This window comes from Microtus oregoni, unplaced genomic scaffold (assembly GCF_018167655.1).
Source record: "Microtus oregoni isolate MIOR12 unplaced genomic scaffold, Mior012 000048F_ref0000485, whole genome shotgun sequence".
NCBI lineage: Eukaryota > Metazoa > Chordata > Mammalia > Rodentia > Cricetidae > Microtus > Microtus oregoni.
Window position 1 is genome coordinate 5,103,096 of NW_024543222.1, and position 22,712 is coordinate 5,125,807.

General features: G+C 43.9%; 1 pseudogene; it reads left to right on the forward strand.

Annotated features, from left to right (window-relative positions):
- Window positions 1–571: 571 nt before the first annotated feature.
- Window positions 572–21,402, forward strand: LOC121436019 (annotated as a pseudogene).
- Window positions 21,403–22,712: the final 1,310 nt, after the last annotated feature.

The following is a 22,712-nucleotide window of genomic DNA, read 5'->3' on the forward strand; positions in this document are numbered from 1 at the left end:
GCTCATATCATGTCTGTATGAAGACATGACAATGTGTTTACCATTCATATTTACCACTCTGGAGGTCTAACAAGACCCAAGGTGAGAAGAGGAGACTGGTCAGGCATCCACCAGAACTGTCCCTTGTGAATGATACAGACACAGTGTGGGCTTCACTAAGTAAAGGCTATGGATCCTCTGCACTCACAGAGATGGAGCAAGAGAAGATGGTCAGCTCTCAAGTCCACTCAGGAAGTGACGTGTCACAGAGGTTGGGCAACCTGAGAAAAGAAAATGCTCTCCAGAGCTCTGCCAGGAGTGGGAAGGTTGTGAAGCCCTTAGCTGAGGGTTGAGGGACAGGTGGCATCCTCAGTCCATGGCCATGGAAGTGATAGGAGCGATAAGGACCAGTGTTCCTGGGACCTGGAGCATCTTCAGAGCACTTCCTGTACTGGTTCACCTGGAGCCTCACATGGGACCAGGAAGCATAGGACAGAAAGGAGAACTAGGCACATGAACATTGTGCTTTCCAGAAGGACACACCCCTTCTCTTCTCTTGGGCTTGGTGTGGGTGCAGGTGACATCTGAGCTGATGGACCCAAGAGTGTTGGGAGTGTGGCTGCCTTCAGCTCTGCTCCTCTTGCAGGTCTCAGGTGAGCACGGGGACAGGGTGGGGGGCTTACAGCTTGGGACAGCGTGGGGGGCTTACAGCTTGGGACAGGGTGGGGGGCTTATAGCTTTGAAAGGGAAACTCCTGATGTAAGTGAGAGGGTGTGACAGTGGGGTGGGAGGAGGGCGAGAGCAGAGGAAGACGGAGCTTAGAGAACAGGCAGAAAGTAGGGAAGGGCAGGAGTGGCCAGCCTGGCCTCACAGGTGCAGTCAGGCTCAGTACTGTCATGTCAGCCACACCTGAGACAGTCAGGACCTGCTGAAAGGGTCAGCTGCGAAGTCATTGCCTGAAAACCACACAATCTCTGTGTACACACATGTATCTGTGTACATATGTGTACATACCAAACACACACAAGCACTCAATCTGACAAAGACACATTTGCCACCCACAGAGATATGTATGTAAGTAAAGTCTCTCTCCCTCTCTCTCTCTGGGTCCTCTTTCTCACTGTGATACACATGCACATGCACACACACACACACACACACACACACACATACACACACACACACACACAGAGTTGTTTCCTGCTAGGTCATTCCTTTCTCTGGACAATATAGGCACTCACCTCAGCCCTTACTCCTGGGTCTGACAAAGCCTGTCTCCTTTCTCATTGCTCCCTCCAGAAGAGAGCGCCCTCTAAGACCTGAACAAGGGAGGCCTGACCCCCATCCAGCTGTAAGGGTGCAGTATTGGTGCTTGTGTTTTCCAGACTGTGTCCCTCTGAGTGGCCCCAGCACCGTGACCGGCGCCGTGGGGGAATCCCTGAGTGTGAGGTGTCAGTATAAGGAGAAACACAGGAGCAATGCCAAATACTGGTGCAGACACTCGCTTCAATGATGCAACGTGATTGTCCGGACCAGAGGCTCAAAAGAAGCTAGGAGTGGCCGAGTGTCCATCAGGGACCATCCAGCCAACCTCACCTTCACGGTGACCGTGGAGAACCTCACCCTGGAAGATGCAGGCACCTACAGGTGTGGAGTGGATATACCGCTTATCAATGTCTACTGGTGGGAGATTGATCACTCCTTGGGGATGGATGACCCCGTAAGGTTGTGGTGTCCGTAGTACCAGGTAAGCCCCCTTCATGTCCTGACATCCTGTGTCCTGGTCTGTCATTCCCTCATGAAAGAAGGAATCCAGAAACAGTACCATGGTGAGCTTGGTGAATCAGTGACTCAGACACAGGGAGTGTGAGTCCACTCATGCCACTGTGAGAGCATGGGTGGGGTGTGTGATAGTGTATGTTCACCAATGAGTTCTTAGAACCTGTCTTTTTGTAACATCTATCCATTTATCTGTCTGTCTACCTACCTATTTATTTGGTTTTGCCAGTGCTGTGTGTCAATCAGAGGAGAACTTCTGGCACATAGTTTTCTTTCCCATACCATGGGTCCTGGTGTTCAAACTCAGGTCATTGAGCTTGGCAAACATGAGTCTTTACCCACTGAGATGTTTCATCAGACCCTGTTGGAGATTCTCTGTGTCCCATGTGACAGTCTCAAGCTTGAACCTTTCTAGAGACAGGCCCTGAATGCCTGGTTCTTTGTGACTTCCTGCCCTGATAGGAGGCAAGTCCTCTCTCCCAGGTCTTGTTTGGTCCGGTCCCCATCTCCATGTGGGGACAGAACCCCAGCACATCTGCTTCCCTCCATCAAGGGCTGCTCTGGCCTGGGACTGAGTGGACACCTCCCTTCCATGGAGGGCCTGAGGGACCAACTTCATCACAGTGGTTCTGGGGCTTCTGAGAGAAACCAGAGACACAAAAGGAGCCTAGATTGTATATCGGGGTTCTTGATCCCTGAGGAATCCATTCAACCCCTCCAAGTTCCTCTGTGTCCCCATTTCCCAAGAACAATGTCCTGCAGGAAGAAACTCAGAGAATCCCCCAAAAGTTCCCTTTTTCAGGCAGAGAGTCAAGGGAAATGGAAGCCAGGTCTCAGATACTTTGGTCCCAATGTTCTCCATGCCTGTAATCTATTGTCCACTAACAGAGGCTGCCTTGTTCATAGAACCCAAATTAGCACATCTCTTTAAGGGCACGGTGGTGGCAGGGGCCGAAGGGCTGATCTGTTCTGCTATTTCCAGATTCGTTTTCTTTTCAGAGAAAGAACCACACTGTTATTCCCAGATTTTTATTTTTTTCTGAGAGATGGTCTTGTGTAGCCCAGGTTTGCCACAAACCCAGTGTAGTTGAGATTCGTCTTGAATGACTGATCTTCCTGGCTCTGCCTCTCTCGCCCTGGCTTCCCCACACCCAGCTTCCTGTTCTGGTTCTCACTGTTGGTTTTGCCCTCACATAAACTTCCTTCCAGCATCCTCTGTGGGTTCACACTGAGGAGTGCGGAACCAAATCCACTGGTATTATTAGTTCTCCGCAGTAGAGGCCACACTCCACAGGGTTCTTCAAGCATCTGCCTTTCTAGAACTTTCCATCTGTACATGCCTCAGAAATGACTGCCCAGTGGGCTGTCTGGCTGACAGTGTGGGAATGAGTGGGCCAGGCAGACAGGGTCCCACCCCTCTGTGTCTGTCCCCACAAGGGACAAGGAGGCAAAGGTGGGACTGAGGCCAGCTGGGACCAGGTAACACGTGTCTTGACACTGACACTTAAACTTTCCTCTGTAGGAAGGTTGGCCTCAAGTGTGAAGGTGCCAGCTAGCCACAATGCACCATGGGAAGGGAGGCCCTGGCCAGGCTTTGGTGTGGTCATCAGCCTACAAGCTATGGGACAGCTGCCAACCATGTCCCTAGGGTCCTGTGTGAAGCAGAGCTGCAGAGGTGTCAGTGGGTAGGAGATGGAGTGGCGGTGACTGAGACTGTCCTGTGTTTCTATTTTTTACTCCTATCACAGGCTCTGTCCCTGAGGAAGAAACAAACACCCTGGGGTCTCCCATATCCTCACCAGTGCACACTCAGCCCAGCGTGACCACAGAGGACACAGCTCCTGTTTCCAGCCTACAACCTTGGTGAGGAACCCATATCCCTGAGGACTCTGGATCGTGTGGGGTGGGGAAGGTAATGCTGACAGGGTGGAGAGAGAAGGGTTTGTATCCCCTCCTTGGGCATCTCCTGCATCTCCCAATCCCACGCTGACCTGGGGGTGGGGTGTCTTGTGAGTGCTGGTTGCTCATCTAAAGATTGGAGCACAGCAAGGACCCCCAAACACAGACCTGCTGAGACGGAGTTAGTTTCCTGTCCAGAGGTTACTACACAAACACATCCAGAGCCTGGGGAGACGGCTCTGCTGGTAAAGTGCTCATCTTGCAAACACAAGGATCTGCGTTCGAGTCACAGCACACACATGTCAGGCATAGTAGCCTATACTTAAAATTCCTGATCTCTGGAGGTGGAGACAGGAGGATGCCTGGGACTCGCTGGACAGTCAGCCTAGCCTATGTGGTAAGCTCCAGGCCACTGAGAGATCCTGTCAGAAGAGAGATAGACTAGGCATGGTGGCTCCTGCCTTTAGTCCCTACACTTGGGAGGCAAAGTTACCAATCTCTGAGCTTAAGACCAGCCTGGACTACACACCAAATTCCATTCTAGCCAATGCAACACAGTGAGACCTGGTGGAGAACTCACTATGTAGACCAAGCTGGCCTCTGACTCACAGACTCACCTGCACTACCACGCCTGGATGAACGTTACACTCTTTTCACTCAGTGTTCAGGAGTAAACCCAAAGCCTGTCATGCAGAACAAGCAAGAGGACACAGAGATGCATTAGAGTCTCCCAGATATCCTGAAACTGTATAGACCAGGTTAACCTGAACTCGCAGACTACCTGTCTCTACCTTCTGAGTGCTGGAATTAAAGGTGTGAGCCACCGTGTCTGCCTTTTATTGATTTATCCATCAAGACTGAACTAATAAACAATATTTCTTTCTCTCAGTTTAACACTGCCCACATCTTCCTAGCACCCTGCAATGCCAGCCAATTTGAAGAAGACACTGATTTCTGGATATGCTTGGATTTTCCCCCTGGCTTCTCTGGTTTGTTTAGTTCGTCTGATTTCTTACTCTAAACAGGCACACTGCTGTGTCTTTGCTCGAGCTTCGGTCTCAATCTTGATGTCATGTCTCTTTTCTTGGACATCAGCAAGTCTCTGTAAACAATAGTTGGGTCACCTTCCATGCACATCTTGGGGCTAAATGATCAAATTCCTAAAAAAAAAATCCCATGTGAGCTAGAGAGATAATTCCCAGGTTAAGAGCAGAGGCTGCTCGTGCAGAGGAAATAAGTTCAGTTCTTAGCATCCACACCAGGTGTCTCAGAACCCATCCTGAGGGATCCAATGCCTCCTTCTGGCCTCTGTGGGCACTGCACTTACACAGAGGACATACATACACACAGACAAAACACTCATACGTGTAAAATAAAAATAAAACTTCTAAAAGGAAGGAACATTTCTGAAAAGTCGGCATTGGGATCCCCTGGCTCTGCTTCCCCCACCTTCAGTGCTGAAGTTACAAATGAGACTCACTGTACCCAGGTTGCATGTAGGTACTGGGAACTGAACTCAGGTCATCATGGTTACATGACAAGCCCTTTACCCATCTCCCTGACCTAAACATTTTAAACTTTGGTGACACACAATGCTTTTACATTTCTTTTAAAATTAATGTTTCATACTGTGTATAAAAAGGCATTAATTGCCTTTTATTTGTTCCAATTTTTGTTTTTTGTTTTGTTTTGGTTTGGTTTGGTTTTTGGGTTTTCCAGACAGGGTTTCTCTGTGTAGCTTTGGAGTCTGTCCTGGAACTTGCTCTGTAGACTAGGCTGGCCTTGCACTCAGAGATCCATCAGCCTCTGCCTCCTGAGTGCTGGGATTAAAGGGGTGCACCACCAGCACCCAGATTCCAACTTTTAAAAAGTATTAAAGTTTCTATCCACATATTTGTTTACCTCTCCTCCAATCCTCCGTGTGTGTGTGTATGTGTGTGCACATGCATACTCATATGGGCATGAAGAGGTCATAGAACTATCTCATTCTATCACTTATTCCCTTGAGGCAGGGTCTCGCCATCTTTATTGTTTTGTTTTGTTTCTTGCTAGACTGATAGCCAACAGAACTGAGTTTTGTAGCTTTTTATTTAACATTGGAGCTCATGAATTGTGATTTACTTTGAATTTCTTGTTCCATTACCTAGAGCCCAGGGAGAGATGAAGCCACCAAAATGTGGATTCCGTACCAAAGCAGAACACCCACCGTGGAACTTACATAGAAAACAAATTTCCCTTAAATTATTGTGAACAAAACAGAATATGTTTGTTGGTCCATGCAGAACCTCAGAGGTTGGCTGTGAGCACTGACTAGAGGTTGGAGACTTTATATCTGCGGATACATGCCTGGGGACATATGGTGTCCCCAGCAGGAATGGGGACTGACCTAAGGTGCACAGATGGGCCAGCAGGGATGAGGTGGAGACCACTCAGCAGGGTTGATAAAACTCTTCTGCCTGTCTTGTGACGGTAGCCTATGTGTTGTCGCACCATCAGGTCTTGTTGTACTTACAACAAGCAATGAGATGGCCCTAGATTAAGACCCTTTCTGTAGCAGTTTAATGTCCCAGGTGCAAATTCTTTAAGACTCCTACCATCTGTCAGGCTCAGTCTTCCTGCACCTTGGGTTTTCATGTTCTAAGCAGATACAGCCAGTAGATGGCAGTGTGGTTCTCAATCTTTCATTCATTAAGCATCTTTTTAAAAAATTAAATTTATTCATTTGTTTTACATCTTGACGAGTTCACCTCCCTCCTCACCTCTCATTCCTTCCTCCCATTTTGTGAATCAGTAACTATATTAAGAGGTTCTTTAATATCCCTTAGCCCCATGAGAATAGCATATAATTCTGCCTTATGGACAGAGTTATAAGGGCTTTGTTCTTCCGTACTTAATTCTTCTGATTTGTAACCTGCCTTCCATGATTTATTTGCATCGGTATAAAATTTATGGGCTCCAGTCATTGAAGCATCATGTACAATTTGTGGAAGAATCCAAGAAGTTCTCTTTATAAGGTTAAGTCTATCAATTTGAGATAGTTGCTACTAATTTCTCCCAAAAAAATTAGCACAAGCTCTTTCCCATGGTCCATTGTCTTCCCATAACTTTTTTATTTCATCAGTAGTGAAAGGCACTATAATTTTTGCTGGATCTATACCTGCTAATTGACAAAGTTTCAATTTACCTTTTATAATTAATTCAGAGACTTTTTCCAATAAGTTTTTAATTTTTTTACTTGGTTTATGAGGTACAAAGATCCATTCTAAAATAATATCATCCATTTGCTTTGAAATTCCTGTAGGAGAAATTCTGGAAGGCAATATGACTAGAAGACAACTATAATTTGGATTCACCCTATCCAAATGCACCTCCTGTAATTTTTCCTCAACAATTGTCAATTCCTTTTCTGCTTCCGCTGTTATTTCTCTGGGACTATTCAAATCTTTATCACCAGCTAAGGTTTTGTTTAAATGAATTATTAGATCAGGTAGTATCCCAACAGCCAGTCATAGACTGGAAATGTCTCCTAACAATCTTTGAAAGTCATTAAGAGTCCATAACTGGTCTCTTCTAATTTGGGCCTTTTCTCTCCTAATTTTCTGCAAACCTATTTTATAACCTAGATAACTGACAGACTCTCCTTTCTGTATTTTTTCAGGATCAATTTGTAATCCCCATTTTGGCAAAACTTTCTATATTTCTTCAAACAGTCTTTCTATAGTATCCATGTTTGAATCAGATAGCAAAATGTCATCCATGTAATGGTAAATTATAGACTTAGGAAATTGCTTGTGTGTTATTTCCAATGACTGAGTTACAAAGTACTGGCACAAGATGGGGCTATTAAATATTCCTTGTGGGAGGATATTGATATCTCCTAGTAGGCTGAGAATTATAAGTTGGCACTGTGAAGGCAAATTTTCCTCTATCCTTTTCTTGTAACAGTATAGTGAAGAAACAATCTTTCAAATCAATAACTATAAGAGTCCACCATTTTCGTAATCAGGAGGGCAGAGGAATTCCAGATTACCGAGGGCCCATAGGTTGAATTACCTTGTTGACAGCTCTTAAATCTGTCACCATTCTCCATTTACCAGATTTCTTTTTTACAACAAATACAGGAGAATACCAAGGACTGGTTGGTTCCTCAATATGGTGAGCATCTAGTTGCTCTCATACCAGTTGTTCTAAAGCCTGCAACTTATCTTCAGCTGGAGGCCACTGCTTAACCCATATTGGCTTCTCAGTTAGCCATTTTAAAGGTAGGGCTGTTGGTACCTCTTAAGGTTTGCTAGTTGATTTATGTTCTTGTACAGCCTGAATGGTTGGCGAACTTTGTTCATAATACCTTTTTTTTTTTTGAGAAAGGGTTTCTCTGTGGTTTTGGAGCCTGTCCTGGAACTAGCTCTTGTAGACAAGGCTGGTCTCGAACTCACAGAGATCTGCCTGCCTCTGCCTCCCAAGTGCTGGGATTAAAGGCATGTGCCACCACCGCTTGGCCATAATACCTGATTATATCCTTCCCAGAATTATGAGTTCCTGGGACTGCAGAAATGTTAATCTGGGTATTTCATTGCTGTAGCAGGTCATGACCCCATAAATTTATTGCAATATCAGCTACATATGACCTCAGTTTCCCTCTTAGACATTCTGGCCCATAAACAGTCAACCCATACGGTGCTTTGTTTAACTTGAGATAAATATCACAATTCCATTTATACACTCTTAACTTTGGTCTCTGATCATTTATAGAAGTTTTTCAGAATATACGTTTCTTATTTTCTATTTGAACTTTTGATTTATCACTTAGAACAGTGTGGTCTTTTACAGACAGCTCTGGATTTTTTTAATTTTCCTGGTGTGACATGTCCTCCACAGCTACTGGGAATGTCTGGGGCACTTTCGGCTTGGGGGCCTGTGAGAAACCCCTCAAGGAGTTTCCCAGTGGTATCAGGTTGCCTTGTCTGTCTGTTGTTGACCTGCATTCATTGGTCTAATGTCAGCCTTTGCCACACCTTCTACATATGCCTGAAGGCTGAGGTCCCTATTTTTGCCATTCCCAGAGGAGATATTATTCCTAGAAATTCCTTGCTTACAATCACTTTTCAGATGTCCTATTCTACCACAATCACAACATTTGGCAGTTTGATATCTTCTCATTACTTTGGAAATTGTTTCTCCTATCCAAGATTCAGCATGATAGTCAAAGGTCTAAGCATTGATTACATGCAGAATCCATTTCTCCATAGGTGCTGATCTAACCTTTAAAGATACAATTACCTTTTGCATTCTAAGTTTGCATTTTCAAAAGCTAGAAATTCAAAAATCACATGTCTAACATCTGGGTCTGTTATTCCTATTTGTACAGCCTTACTTAATCTTTATAAAAAGTCAGTAAAGGGTTCTCTCTGTCCCTGTCTAACACTTGTATGTGATTCAATTCTTATTCCTACTTTGTTAATCCTGTTCCAAGCATTTAAGGCTGTTTGTGGCATAGGGAAAACATTTCTTTATCGTAAAGAGCTTGGACCTGTGGGTCAGCATAAGGGCCTTTGTCACAAATTTGATCTTGGGAAATCTCAAGGCCTTTTGCTTTTCTCAGAAATGAGAAATAGTTATTTATTCAGCAGTAAACTCACAAATCAGAATCCTCTGCTTGACCGGTTGAATCCCGCAATCCAAATGAGCAGCCGGTGGAAGGGAGAAGGAAAAAAAGGGACTGATGCAGGTTCTACGTTCCCATATATAGTATAAGAGGCCATGCCCCAATAGGTGGGTAATCACAAGCTGCACGTCTTCCTACAGCATATGCTGGATTATGTTGACATATTTTTGTATGTTGAACCATCCCTGCATCTCTGGAATGCAGCCAAGTTGATCATGGTGGATGATGGTTCTGATGTGTTCTTGGATTTGATTTGACAGTATTTTATTTAGTATTTTTGCATCAATGTTCATGAGTGAGATTGGTCTGTAATTCTCTTTCTTAGTAATGTCTTTCTGTGGTTTGGGTATCAGGGTAATTGTAGCCTCACAAAAAGAGTTTGGCAATGTTCCTTCTGTTTCTATTGTACGGAATAATTTGAGGAGTGTTGGTATTAGTTCTTTAAAAGTTTTGTAGAATTCTGAGATGAAGCCATCTGGCCCTGGGCTTTTTTTTTTTTTTGGCTGGGAGATTTTTGATGACTGTTTCTATTTCTTCAACAGTTATACGTCTGTTTAATTTGATTATCTGGTCTTGATTTAATTTTGGTAAGTGATATTTATCCAGAAAGTTGTCCATTTCCCTTAAGTTTTCTAATTTTGTGGAGTACAGGTATTCAAAATATCACCTGATTCTCTGTATTTCTCTGTGTCTGTTGTTATGTTTCCCTTTACATTTCTGATTTTGTTAATTTAAATATTCCTGCTCTGCCTTTTGGTTAGTTTGAATAAAGGTTTGTCTAGTTTGTTGATTTTCTCAAAGAACCAACTCTTTATCTCATTGATTCTTTATATTGTTTTCTTTGTTTCTATTTTGTTGATTTTAGCTCTTAATTTGATTATTTCCTGCTGTCTAGATCTTTTGGGTGAGTTTTCTTCTTTGTGTTCTAAAGTTTTCAAATGTTCTGTTAATTCATTAGTGTGGAATCTTTCCAGCTTCTTTATGTAGGCATTTAGTGCTACAAACTTTCCTCTTAACACTGCTTTCATTGTGTCCCATCAATTTGGGTATGTTGTGTGGTCATTTTCATTGAATTTTAGGAAGTCTTTAATTTCTCCCTTTATTTCTTCCTTGACCCATTGATGATCCAGGTGAGCATTGTTTAATTTCCATGTTCTTGTGGGCTTTCTGGAATTAGTATTGCTATTGACTTCTAGTTTTAAACCATGGTGATCTGATAAGATACATGGGGTTATTCCTTTTTTTTATTTGTGAAGGTTTTGTTTTGTTACCGAGTATGTGGTCAATTTTTGAGAAGGTTCCATGAGGTGCTGAGAAGAAGGTATATTCTTTTCTGTTTGGATGGAATATTCTATAAATAAGTCCATTTAAATCATAACATCTGTTAATTCCCTTATTTCTATGTTCATTTTTTTGTCTGATTGACCTGTCCAGTGGTGAGAGTAGAGTGTTGAGGTCTCCCACTATTATTGTGTGGGGTTTAATTTAAGCTTTAGAGTGTTTCCTTTATATATGAGGGTGCCCTTGTATTTGGGGCATAGAAGTTCAGTATTGAGATTTTCTCTTGATGGATTTTTCCTGTGCCTGTTATGAAATGTTATTCGTTGTCTCTTTTGATTGATTTTAGTTTGATGCCTATTTTATTAGATATTAGGATAGTACACCTGCTTGTTTCTTAGGTACATTTGATTGGAATATTTTTTTCTCAACCCTTTATTCTGAGATGATGTCTGTGTTTGAAGTTGAAATATGTTTCCTGTATGCAGAATAAGGATGCATTTTCTTTCTGTATCCAATCTGTTAGCCTGTGTCTTTTTATAGGTGAGTTGAGTCCATTTATATTAAGGGATATTAATGACCAGTGATTGCTATCTCCTGTTAATTTAGTTTTCATTATTGATGATGTTAATTTGTGCATTTTCCCCTTCTTTGGGATTTGCTGCTATGAGACCATCAATTGTCTGTGTTTTTGTTGATGTAGCCATCTTCCTTTGATTGGAGTTTTCCTTCTAGTATTTTGTGCAGGATTGAGTTTGTCGCTAATTATTTGTTAAATATGGTTTTGTCATGGGATATCTTGTTTTATCCTTCTATAGTGATTGAAAATTTTGCTGAGTATAGTAGTCTGGCCTGGCATCTGTGGCATCTTAATGTCTGCATAACGTTTGATCTTCTGGCTTTCATTGTCTCCACTGAGAAGTCATGTGTAATTCTGATAGGTCTGCTTTATATATTACTTGGCTTTTGTCTTTTGCAGCTCTAAATATTCTTTCTTTACTCTGTATGTTTAGTGTTTTGATTATTAAGTGGTGAGGGGACTTTTTATCTAGTCTGTTTGGTATTGTGTAAGCTTCTTGTATCTTCATAGGCATACCTTTTTTTTAGGTTGGGAAAGGTTTCTTCTATGATTTTGTTAAATATATTTTTTGTGCTTTTGAGTTGAACTTCTTCTCCTTCTTCTATACCTATTATTCTTAGTTTTGGCCTTTTCATGTTGTCCCATGTTTCCTGGATATTTTGGATTAAGTTTTTGTTAGGTTTAATGTTTTCTTTGACTGATGAGTCACTTCCTCTGTTGTATGTTCAGCGCTTGAGATTCTTCCTTCCATCTCTTGTATTCTGCTGTTCATGTTTGTGTTTGTGGTTCTTGATCATTTTCTCATGATTTCTGTTTCTACAATTCCTTTGGCTTGTGTTTTCTTTATTGTCTCTATTTCAGTTTTCAAGACTTGAATAGTTTCTTTCAAGTGTTTGATTGCTTTTTCTTGGTTTTCTTTAAGGGATTTGCTAATGTCTTCCAAGTTTTTGTTTGTCTTTTCCTCCATTTCTTTGAGGGAATTTCTCATTTCCTCTTTAAGAGTTTCAAACATTCTTCTGAAGTTATGTGTTAGGTCATTTTTTTTCCTGCTTCATCTATATTTGGTTGTTCAAGTCTTGCTGTTGCAGGGTCTTTAGGTTTTTACTGGTGTTGTGTTGCTCTTTGTAGTATTGCTTGTGCTCTTACCTTTTCTACTCATCTTTTCCACTAATAGGTGTGGTAGGGGCTGTCTGTGATACTGTTGAATAATCTTCTAGGTGTCAGTGAATCCAAAACTCAGATGGTTGTTTCTCATGTTACAGTCAGTGCCACAGTTCTAGTTCCCCCATTGCTCACTCTGTGTTCCTAGAGATCTTCCAGCACTCCTAGGCTTTGCTCTACTCCCATGCATTTTACTGTCTCAGGCCTGCTCTAGCCTAGGTTGTTGGCTCAGACCTGTTTCTGTAAATGTCCCTAGTCTGGGTCTATTCCTGCAGAGATCTCTGGCTTGGGGTTGGTCCTGTAAAGAGCTTTGGCTCTGATCTACTCCATCAGAGTTCCCAGAATCGGGTGAACCCAAATCCGCAGAGCTCCTGGCTCAGGCTTACTCCCTCAGGGGTCCCAGACTCACTCTCGGACCTGCAGAGGTTTCTGGTTCCTGCCTATTCCCTTTGATGTCCCAGACCAAGGCTTTCTATCAGCATATAGAGAATATGAGAGCATGCCCAGCTGAATGGGTAACTTAAAGGCTACTGGCTCTAGGAATTCCAACAGCAACTAGATAATTACAGCTTTTTTTTTGTCACAAAAGAGATTTAAAGTTTATAAAGGTTGAGAAATATAAAACCATAAGTTTTCTTTCTAAGAAAATGTTTTAAGGTCTAAAAGAATATTTTTAAACTGGTAATACAAAACATGATAGGAAGTGATTTAGGTATAAAACTTTGGACTCATCAAGATAGGCTAGATAATAGAATTCCTTCTCCAAAGTTGCCAAATACAAGTGGATTAGACATTGGGAATGTAAATCTTACCTGATAATGGTTTTTATTGTATATAGTATATTGATGTTAGAGAAAGAGAATTTTATTGGATTTCTAAAAGGGGAAAATATTGGAATAATCTTTCTATACACTGTGTGAAGATGAATCTCTCTCCTTCCTCAACGATTGGTTTAATGAAGACCTGAATGTCCAATAGCTAGGCAGAAGAGATTAGGCAGGAGTTCTGGGCAGAGATAGGAACTCTGAGAGAGAATTGGAGGGACAAAAGACTCTCCAGTCAGACATGGAGGAAGTCAGGCTTAGGGTACTGAGGAGAGGTAACAAGCTATGTGGCAGATTGTAGATTAATACAAATGCGTTGATTTAAGTGTTAATAGCTAGTAGGGAATAAGCCTAAGCTAAGGTCAAGCTTTCACAATTAATAAAAAGTCTCTGTGTTATTATATGGGAGCTGGCAGCCCACAGAAAGGTCTGTTACATGCTCTCCTCACCCCTGATTTCTTGCAAATCATGCACATCCCAGGTGAGCAGAGGGGTTTGCTGTATTTCATAGATGGCATCTCTCTCTATTGTCCTGTCTATCTGTGTCTCCCCACGGGAGTCCCACCCATTGTTCAAATTCCGATCTATCATGGCATCTGTCTAGTAGAGGAAGCTCCCTGTTCGTCTAGCTGTACCTCACAGACAATGACTTGGTCATAACAAAGACAGACATCCTCTTTCTCGAAATATGCAAAATTGAGAAGTTGTCAGGAAGTGAGTTATTTAAAGTAAATTCAAGCTGAGCTTCAGGTTCCTGCACAGTGCTAGTTTCTGTCACCACCAAGGACAGGAGAGAAGACAGGATCATGTGGCTGCTGGCTGCTCTGCTCCTCTTCTTCGCAGGTAAGTAGCTGGGGCTTTAAGACATTACAGTGTCAGGGTTGGGGAGGACACAAACGGTCTGCCCTGGGTTGTGGGAATCAGGAAGGGCTGATTCATTCACCAAATGATTACTCCCTAAATAAAAGGCAAGACTTCGGCATCTGATGGATCCTATGGGTGCTGCAGGAGAATTTTCAAATTTTCAAAGCTCTACCAGAATGTTTCTCTCAACCCTGGCGGCTCCACAATAGTGGATGAGGGAACGGATAAACAAACTCTGTAAAAACATGTTTACTTTTATATTTGGCACTTTGAGATAGGATCTCATGCAAGCTACGATGACCCTGAAGTTGTGATTGTCTGACCTCCACCTTCTGAGTGTTTGGATTTCTAGATGCACCTTCATTTCCAGTTACATTCTGATTTTTGATTGTCCACACTCAGAAGCAGAGGTAGGCAGACCTCTGTGAGTTCAAGGACAGTCCTGACTACATAGGAGACCTGCCTCAAAAAGCCAAAAGAAACTGATAGGGTACAATGTAGTGACATTTCATTAATAAATAAGGCTTGCCTGAAGTTCAGAGAGTAAAACAGACCCACTGGTCAGTCTTACAGACCAGGCAGTGGTGACAGATATTTTTAATCCCAGTAGCCACACTAGTTTGCCATGGAAACTGGACTGTAGTGGTGTACCCCTTTAATCCCAACCCTACAAAGTAATATAAGACTAAAGGAGACAACTCTCAGTCAGTATCATTCTGAGGATTCCTGGAAGCAGGATCGCTGTTTCAGACTGAGGTAGAGGTAAGAGCCAGTGGCTGGATGTTTTGCTTTTCTGACCTTCAGTCAAGATTTATTTATAAAAATACAACTAAGATATCACTACAGTACCATGTGGTATTTGCACGTGTGAGGTCATGGTAGCTGACCTGTCACAAGCATTTGTCATTTGTTTGTACTAGAAGCATTTGGTGTCTTCTCTGTTCTCTATTCTGTTCACTACTTATTTGAAGTCAACTTTTGCTCTTTTTGAAAAAAAAATGTGTCTGTGAGGTGAACGCATGTGTGTATGTGTGTGCTCAGGTATATTGTGTGGATACACATATAAGTACATGTGGAAACCAGAGATGAGCATTGGGTACATTTATCACTCTCAAACTTGTCTGTTGAGATGGGGTTTCCCTAGAGCCTGGAGCTCACCAACAAAGTCTATGTGGCCAGTGATCCCCAGGGATTCTCCTGTGCTGACTCCCCAGCTCTGGCGACAGACACATCTCACATCACCTGGATGTTCCCATGTGTTCTGGGATCCAAACTCAGGTCTCCTGCTTATGCAGCAAACACTTCGCTGACCTGTCCATCTCCACATGCACCTGGACCCAGAGAATTACATTCTAGCTTCTTCGTATAAATAAAATCGTGTGGTAGCCTCTTTCTGTGTCTGATTTATTTCACTTCCTCGAATACCATCTGTGGGCTACAAATGACGGAGTTCAATCCTTCTACTATGCTATTCCATTGTACTTCTGTAGTATACTTTACTATCCATAAGAAGTAAGAAGACTTGGGGTCAGATTTTTATGGATCTGAAGGACAGCACAGGGTCTGTATGCTGTGGGCTCTGTACCACACAGAGATCAGACTAATTGTCATTTAGGTCAACTTTCAAGGCATGCATCCAGGGTGATTCCCTACAGAATCCCCAGAGAACGCTGGACTACCTGAGGTGTCCTCTGCATGGCCACAGGATGTGGTTCTTCAGATGGACCTCCTGAGGGTCATAGGTACTGAAATGAAGGCAGCATCATGTCCTCTGGACAAGGTCTTCTGATATTTCCTCTGCTCCAGGGAAACGCAAAGACGGTTGCAAACGTGTTCTCTGAAATGGACTTTGATTGACCATTGGGGCATGGAGAGGGGTGGATGGTTGGAAGCCATGATGGCTCAGGGTCACCATTTTATTTGCTGAGTCCTGTACCTGGACTCATCTGTATCAGTATTTTCCTTTGGGGCTACCAACCATTTCCCAAATCGTGACACACACTTAGGGTTAGTTTTGAATGTTTGGTCTTAGCTTCTGCACGTTTCTGGCTAGATTTAACTTAAATTAACCTGCCTTTCTATTGACCTTTTCCTTGGGAATTTTACCTTTTCTAACTTCTTGCTGTCTATATGCCTGTCTGGCTGATGGCTGCCTGGCTTCTGGCCCCAGTCAAGTCCCTGGTTCTCTCCTCCTTCTTGCTTTCTTCTTCCCGACCCTAGATTTCTCCTCCTATTTATTCTCCCTCCCTGCAGCTCCACCTTTCTCTTCTCTGCCTTGGTATTGGCCATTCTGCTCTTTATTAGACCAATCAGGTGCCTTAGGCTGGCAAGGAGGAAAAAAGGGGACACATCTTTACATCATGAAACACACATCCTGATCTCATTAAGCAAATGCAGCAGAAGCAAGTGTAACCCACCTTTATACAATTAAAGTAATATTCTGCAGCATAAAGAAATGTAACACATCTTTGCCTAGTGAAAACATTCTACAACACTCATCAGCCATTTTTTGAGGCTTTGACAAATAGAATGACAATGTCTAGTCTGGGGAATAGGGTAGCTCTTCACTGATAGCTATGAATTCTTTGTTGACTCAGAGCACTGTGCCCTCCCCTTGGAGTGGGAGATCAGTGGTCCATGGGTTTGTATTTTCCAGGCTGCTCCACTGCTCAGGATCTTACAATTCCAAATATGGTAAATGGTCATGAGCAGGGCTCCTTGACTGTGCAGTGCCGTTATGACTCCTACTGGAAGAATTACAAGAAGTACTGGTGCCAAGGAGCTGTTTGGAATAAATGTGAGATTCTTGTGAAAACGGATATGGAGCAGTTGGTGAAGAAGGACCGTGTGTCCATCAGGGATGACCAGACAGACTTCATCGTGACAGTGACCATGGAGGAGCTGAGGATAAGTGATGGCGGCGTTTACTGGTGTGGGATTGAAAAAGAAGGATATGATTTAAAATTTAAAGTTAATGTGAATATTGACCCAGGTAAGAAAACATTCCAGAACATCCTAGGTAGGGTAAGGATTTGGGACCCTGAACTCATGACTATAAAAGCCTTAACGGAAAAGATAAACACAGTCTACTCTATTGGTCCTGTCTTCTACTGAGATAGAAGGTGAGGTGGGGAGGCCTTGACTTATTCCCCCATGTGTGTCTCACATATTCTCACTTGCACAGATCTGAGAAACAAATTCAGAACCTCATGTTGCTAGCCAAGTATTCTTTTACTGAATTAAACTCCCATGCTGAGACCCGCCCCACACCCGTACCATTAAGATAAAAGAGAAGAAGCCACAGAAGCTCTATTTCTGGGCAACAAATAGTAATATGGATTAGATTTATGTCTGTTTACACACCTACAACTAGGAAAATAGAAAAAATGGCTGTGGAGAGACTGATCAGTATTTAAGAGCATTGGCTGTTTTCCAGGCGACTGGTTTGCTTCCCAGCACCTACATGGCAGCTTAGAACTATCTTTAACTCTAGTTCCTGGGGATCTGATGGCCTCTAGTGGCCTCCATGGTCACCGTATGCACATGGTGCACATAGATACTGGCAAGCAAACACACGTAGTTATAAAAATACATATTTTTTTCAAAAAATAGACAAAATATGTAAAGCTAGAGTGTTATGTATATTGCCCGCCAGACAGTGATGAGTGAGCCCCAAGGAAGCGAGTGTTGAAGGAGAGCTGCTGCTCTGCCTGTCCATCATCTTTCTTTAGGAAGGAATTAGTGGAAAGCTTTGGGGGTGACTGCAGAGCAACCGCCTCGATTCCTAGTGGGAAAAGCTTAGGCCATGCCCAGAGCTGGACTCCTCAGGAGGAGTGAACCATGTTTCGTTTGTATCTTTAGCCCCAGAAATTTCAACTGAAATAACGACAATCGTGGTACCAGTTTTGACAACCACACCATCAACCTTGGAGGACATGAGCAACCATGGGCAGAATCAAAGCAGCACCCTCACTTGGTAAGCAGTCTGGTCATGTTTCCCACTGGGCTGTCCCTGTGGCCTCTCCTCTTGAAGGGCCTCCAGATAAAACAGAAGAGCCCCAGGACTCCTAGGATTCAGTAAAACCTACGTATATCCCAAGCAGTACATGGTGCTACCTGTGTATATCCCAAGCAGTACATGGCGCTACCTGTGTATATCCCGAGCAGTATATGGTGCTACCTTTATATATCACAAGCAGTACATGGTGCTACCTGTGTATATCACAAGCAGTACATGGCACTACCTCTGTATATCACAAGCAGTACATGGTGCTACCTGTGTATATCCCGAGCAGTACATGGTGCTATCTATACATTTGAAAAAGTCACTTTTCTGAATACCAAATTGGCCTGGCCATCTTGTAATTGAATTTGCTTGATGGAGGAAGGTCATTGGTTAAATAAAAAGAAACTGCTTGGCCCTCATTGGTTAGAAGATAGGTGGGAGGAGTAAAAAGAACAGAACGCTGGGAGGAAGAGGAAGTGAGCTCAGACTCCACAGCTCTCCTCTCGGGAGCAGATGCCTCAGAGAGACGCCATGCTCCCAGCTCCCAGGCAGACGCACGCGATGAAGCTCCGACCCAGGATGGACATAGGCTAGAATCTTCCCGGTAAGCGCACCTAGGGGCGCTACACATGATGATTAGAAATGGGCTAAATTAATATGTGAGAATTAGCCTACAAGAGTCTAGATAGAAATGGGCCAAGCAGTGATTAAATGAATACAGTTTGTGTGTTGTTATTTCAGGCATAAGCTAGCCAGGCAGCCGGGGTGCTGGAGACGCAGCCCCACCGCCCTTAATACTACATTTGCTAAACCCAGTAACTATCTTGTAGAGACGTGAGGCTGGTGTATTCTCATGACAAAGCCTGAGGTGGGCTCCCCAACCCTTTTACCTTTTAGTCTACCAAGACTTCCCTTCTAAGCCTCAGCTACAGTAAGGAGGCATCTTCTGTGTGGCAGAAGAGACTGAGCCTGACCCTTACTGTCTCCCACATGTGTTTCCCACAGAGTAGGACAGAGGGCCACAGTTGAGTCTCCTCTGAGTTAGAGAGATTCCTCTCCAAACACCTTCTGTCTGCAGCCCATTAAATAAATCCGATTATTCCAATGCAACTCTGCCAAAGGCCAGTGTGGGGGTCTAGGAAGCACAGAGGAGGAGCATGGGAAACTGAGGACTGTGCTGTGACAGTGTGATGCTCGTCAATCCTGAAGGTGTCCAGAGCAACTCCCAGCACCATACAGCTACCTCGGCATAATTCCATCCCAGCCAGTTGGGGTCAAGTCTCCAGGTCAATGACACAGCTAAACCACAAGCCTCCACTTCCCCCTAAAGAGAAGGCAGAGGTCACCTCGCTGGCCCTCGCTAAGAACTGTCCCTCAGGTCTTATCTGGTCCCCTGTTCTATCTGTCTACTAAATCATAAGTTAGACAAACGTCTCAAAGAATTTCTGCCTTATAGGACCACTTTTTAAATTCTCTTGCCCCCCCCCCCCCAGTGCTTTGGAAGTGTTTCTGTTAGTTTCTTTTGCAAGCAGGTAGAAGGTTATTTTTCAGGAGTCTCTGAGTTCCAGCCTCAGCACCCCCTCGGGATTCAGAACAGGATGCTCACAGCAAGCAAAAACTGGCTAGAAAGATCTGAGGGTGACCAAATTCACTCAACCACATTTCCTCTTTAAGTCTCTTTATTCTTCGAAAGAGCATCCCTACTCACAAAGCTTTCAGTTTCTATGCATACAAGGACAGAATCAGCAGTTCCATAGGCAACAGCAATGATACCAAGCATGCGCTTCACAGAGCCACGAAAACCGATAAATCTGACAACGCAGGTGCCTGTTAGCTCACTACTGCCTCAGAGGATGCATGGTTGTGAAGATCCCTGGCAGATAACAGGAGGATTGAGGATGGGGCTTTAAATCAGTACAGAATTCAAAGAAGAGAAAAGGGGCGTTTGTATACTAACTCCCTTTCGTACATGTGACTAGTTAAGCTAGAAGTTTGTGAAAAGTGGAGAAAAAGGGGGAAGAAAAGGCAGCAGGGTATTGCACTTTCTGAGCACTTCTGCTTCCTACCTCAGAGGCTGGGAGGGACACAGCACTGTGGTAACCATGACAACCACATCAGAGGAGGAAAGCTATGCTGCTGGGGAAGGCCGTCCAGTCACCAGCACAGAAGGAAGCTGTGCTCATCACGCACTGCTGGGATATGTCGGGATGAAGCCCACTGTGGAAAGGGGAACGCTATGGCTAAACCAGGATTTTATAGAAATGGCCGTGGCTATTCAAAAGACAGGCTTTCCCGAAGCTCTGCAGATAGGGTCCCTCACTGGATTGTACTCCTGTGAGTTTATTCTAGAGATCTGTTGGCTATGTTTTCAATGTAGAGTACTGTGGCCTTGTCAAGGAGAGACAGAGACATGTGAGGCTCCAGAAATGTAGAGTCCAAGAGAATGTGGAGCATGTACAGAGCGCTGTCCTGGGGGACAGGTCAGGACATTTGAGGCACGGTGTGCCAAGGGCAGCTCTTCCATCTTCCAGGAACACGTTTGTGCTAACCTGTGACTCTTGGAGGACCTGCAGTTGTAGATACTTTCCATGAGCTGAGGATGGCCTCCAGCTGGGCCAAAGGAGAAACTGAGGATGGTCCAAGAAAGGAGATGGACACCTGGGTGGGGATGAGGATGACAGAGAGGTGGAGAAGAGGGATCATTATTGTCAGGGTCTTTGGTCTCAAGTGCAATACCAATGTAGATTCATGTGGCAGAGAGGTTGCAACCATGAGCCATTTCTAGATGTAGTGTGACCCGTGAGATGTGTATCAGCGTCCACACAGTGATGATGCTGGGCAGGATCATCCAGGTGAAGAATGTAGCAGAAGCCGAGCTCAAAAGTTCAGGGACAGGGAAGCCCTCAGCCTGGCAGGAATGAAGACTAGATGTGGAGGACTTTTGGGAGACCAGGCAGAGAAGACAAATGTCAAAGGGGAACTGAGGGACACCAAGCAAAGCTCCCCAGGGCAGGATCTTAGCCTGCAGGCAGCATGAGCAGCCATGCCTTTGCAGGGAGCCCATCCTAGTAGCGCCCCAGGCTTGTCCTTATCAGGCCATTGAAGGATGAGATAGTATCACAAGGAAGACTAGACCTCTGTGACAAGTGACTTCCTACTTTCTGTCTCCTTCATTTTCTGCAGGTTCATGATGAGTAGCATCTACTTCAAGATCCTGGTCTTTCTGGAGCTGCCCCTGTTCTTGAGCATGCTCAGTGCAGTTCTCTGGGTGAACAGACCTCAGAGGTGCTCTGGGGGAGGTGAAGTCGGCCTGGGGAAGGTCCAGAGTTCTGATGCCGCGAACAACTTCCATGCAGAAAGAAAATAATCTCTCTCTCTTTGGTGTGTGTGTGAGTACGCGCGCACATGCATGTATACATATGTGTATGTAGGAAACAAATTCTGGAGTCATTCCACTACATGATTTCTCATTTGCTTGGACCTTTCTTTGCCAAGTAGACCAGGATAGCTGGTGGGGAACTTGAGGGACCTACGTGCCTCCACCTTTTAACTTGCGATTATAAGCACAAACAACCGTCTCAACTTTAAAACACACACACATCATAGGATATTTTGATGACACTCATGTCCTTGAAAGGAAGCCAAGTGTCTTACCAACTGAACCATCTCCCAACGTAGAAAAAAAATATTTCTCTTAAGGAATGACTATGGTCTGCAGTATACATAACTCTGGGGTACCGTGGGCTCAGCCTCAGACTGCTCCCCCAATTATACCAGGGACAGCTGAGGTTCTGGAACCCCTCAGGTTCTCCCACCCTCAGAACATCCAACAGTTCTATCCTGGGCCTTTCTTCCTCTGAGGGCCTCCAGGGAAGTAGAAAATACAAGAAAAAGTCATGTTTCTTCTTAGGGCCTCAGTTCCTTGGGAAACACATGCTTCCCATGCCTGTGTGCCGCCAACCAGATTTGACCAAATATCTGGGAAATGTGGCCTCAGAAAGTGGCATAAGCATTTGCCACTGTCATAGTGGGTGTCTGTGGCTTCCAGACAGAACACACCATGTTTACTTTCAGTCAACACAACCGAGAGACTCATTGCATTGCTTTCCAAACACAGATGGAGCAATTGACTCGTCTCTGTGCCACCTGTTCCTCGGGGTTCCCACAGCGTGACTCAGTGCTGGTCCCTGAAGTCTAGATCCTTGGTCCCGCGAGACCAAATGGGATGTGTTGGATAACATTATTTCAAATATGCGAAGCTGTGTTTCAGTTGTTTACATTACAGAATGTCATTTTGATTGTGTAAAGTTTATTACATTTCTTTCTGCCGCCTTTGTTAATGACGGAAGGATGTGTTACTTTTGTTTTGCTGTATTTGTTTAATTATATAAAGATGTGTTGCTGTTTCACCTTGCCTGCCCAAGGCACCTGATTGGTCTAATAACAAGCTGACTGGCCAATAGCTAGGCAGGAGAGGGATATGTAGGGCAGGCAGGCAGAGAGAATAAGTAGGCTAGAGAGAGGAGAGAAACAAAGAGAATGAGGGAGAACTAGAGGGACACACCCAGGCCCAGAAGTCAGGTGGACACCATCAGCCAGGCATAGAGACCGCAGGAAAGTAAGATATGCAGAAAGAAGAAAAGGGTAAAAAGCCCCGGGCAAAAGGTAGATGAAGAA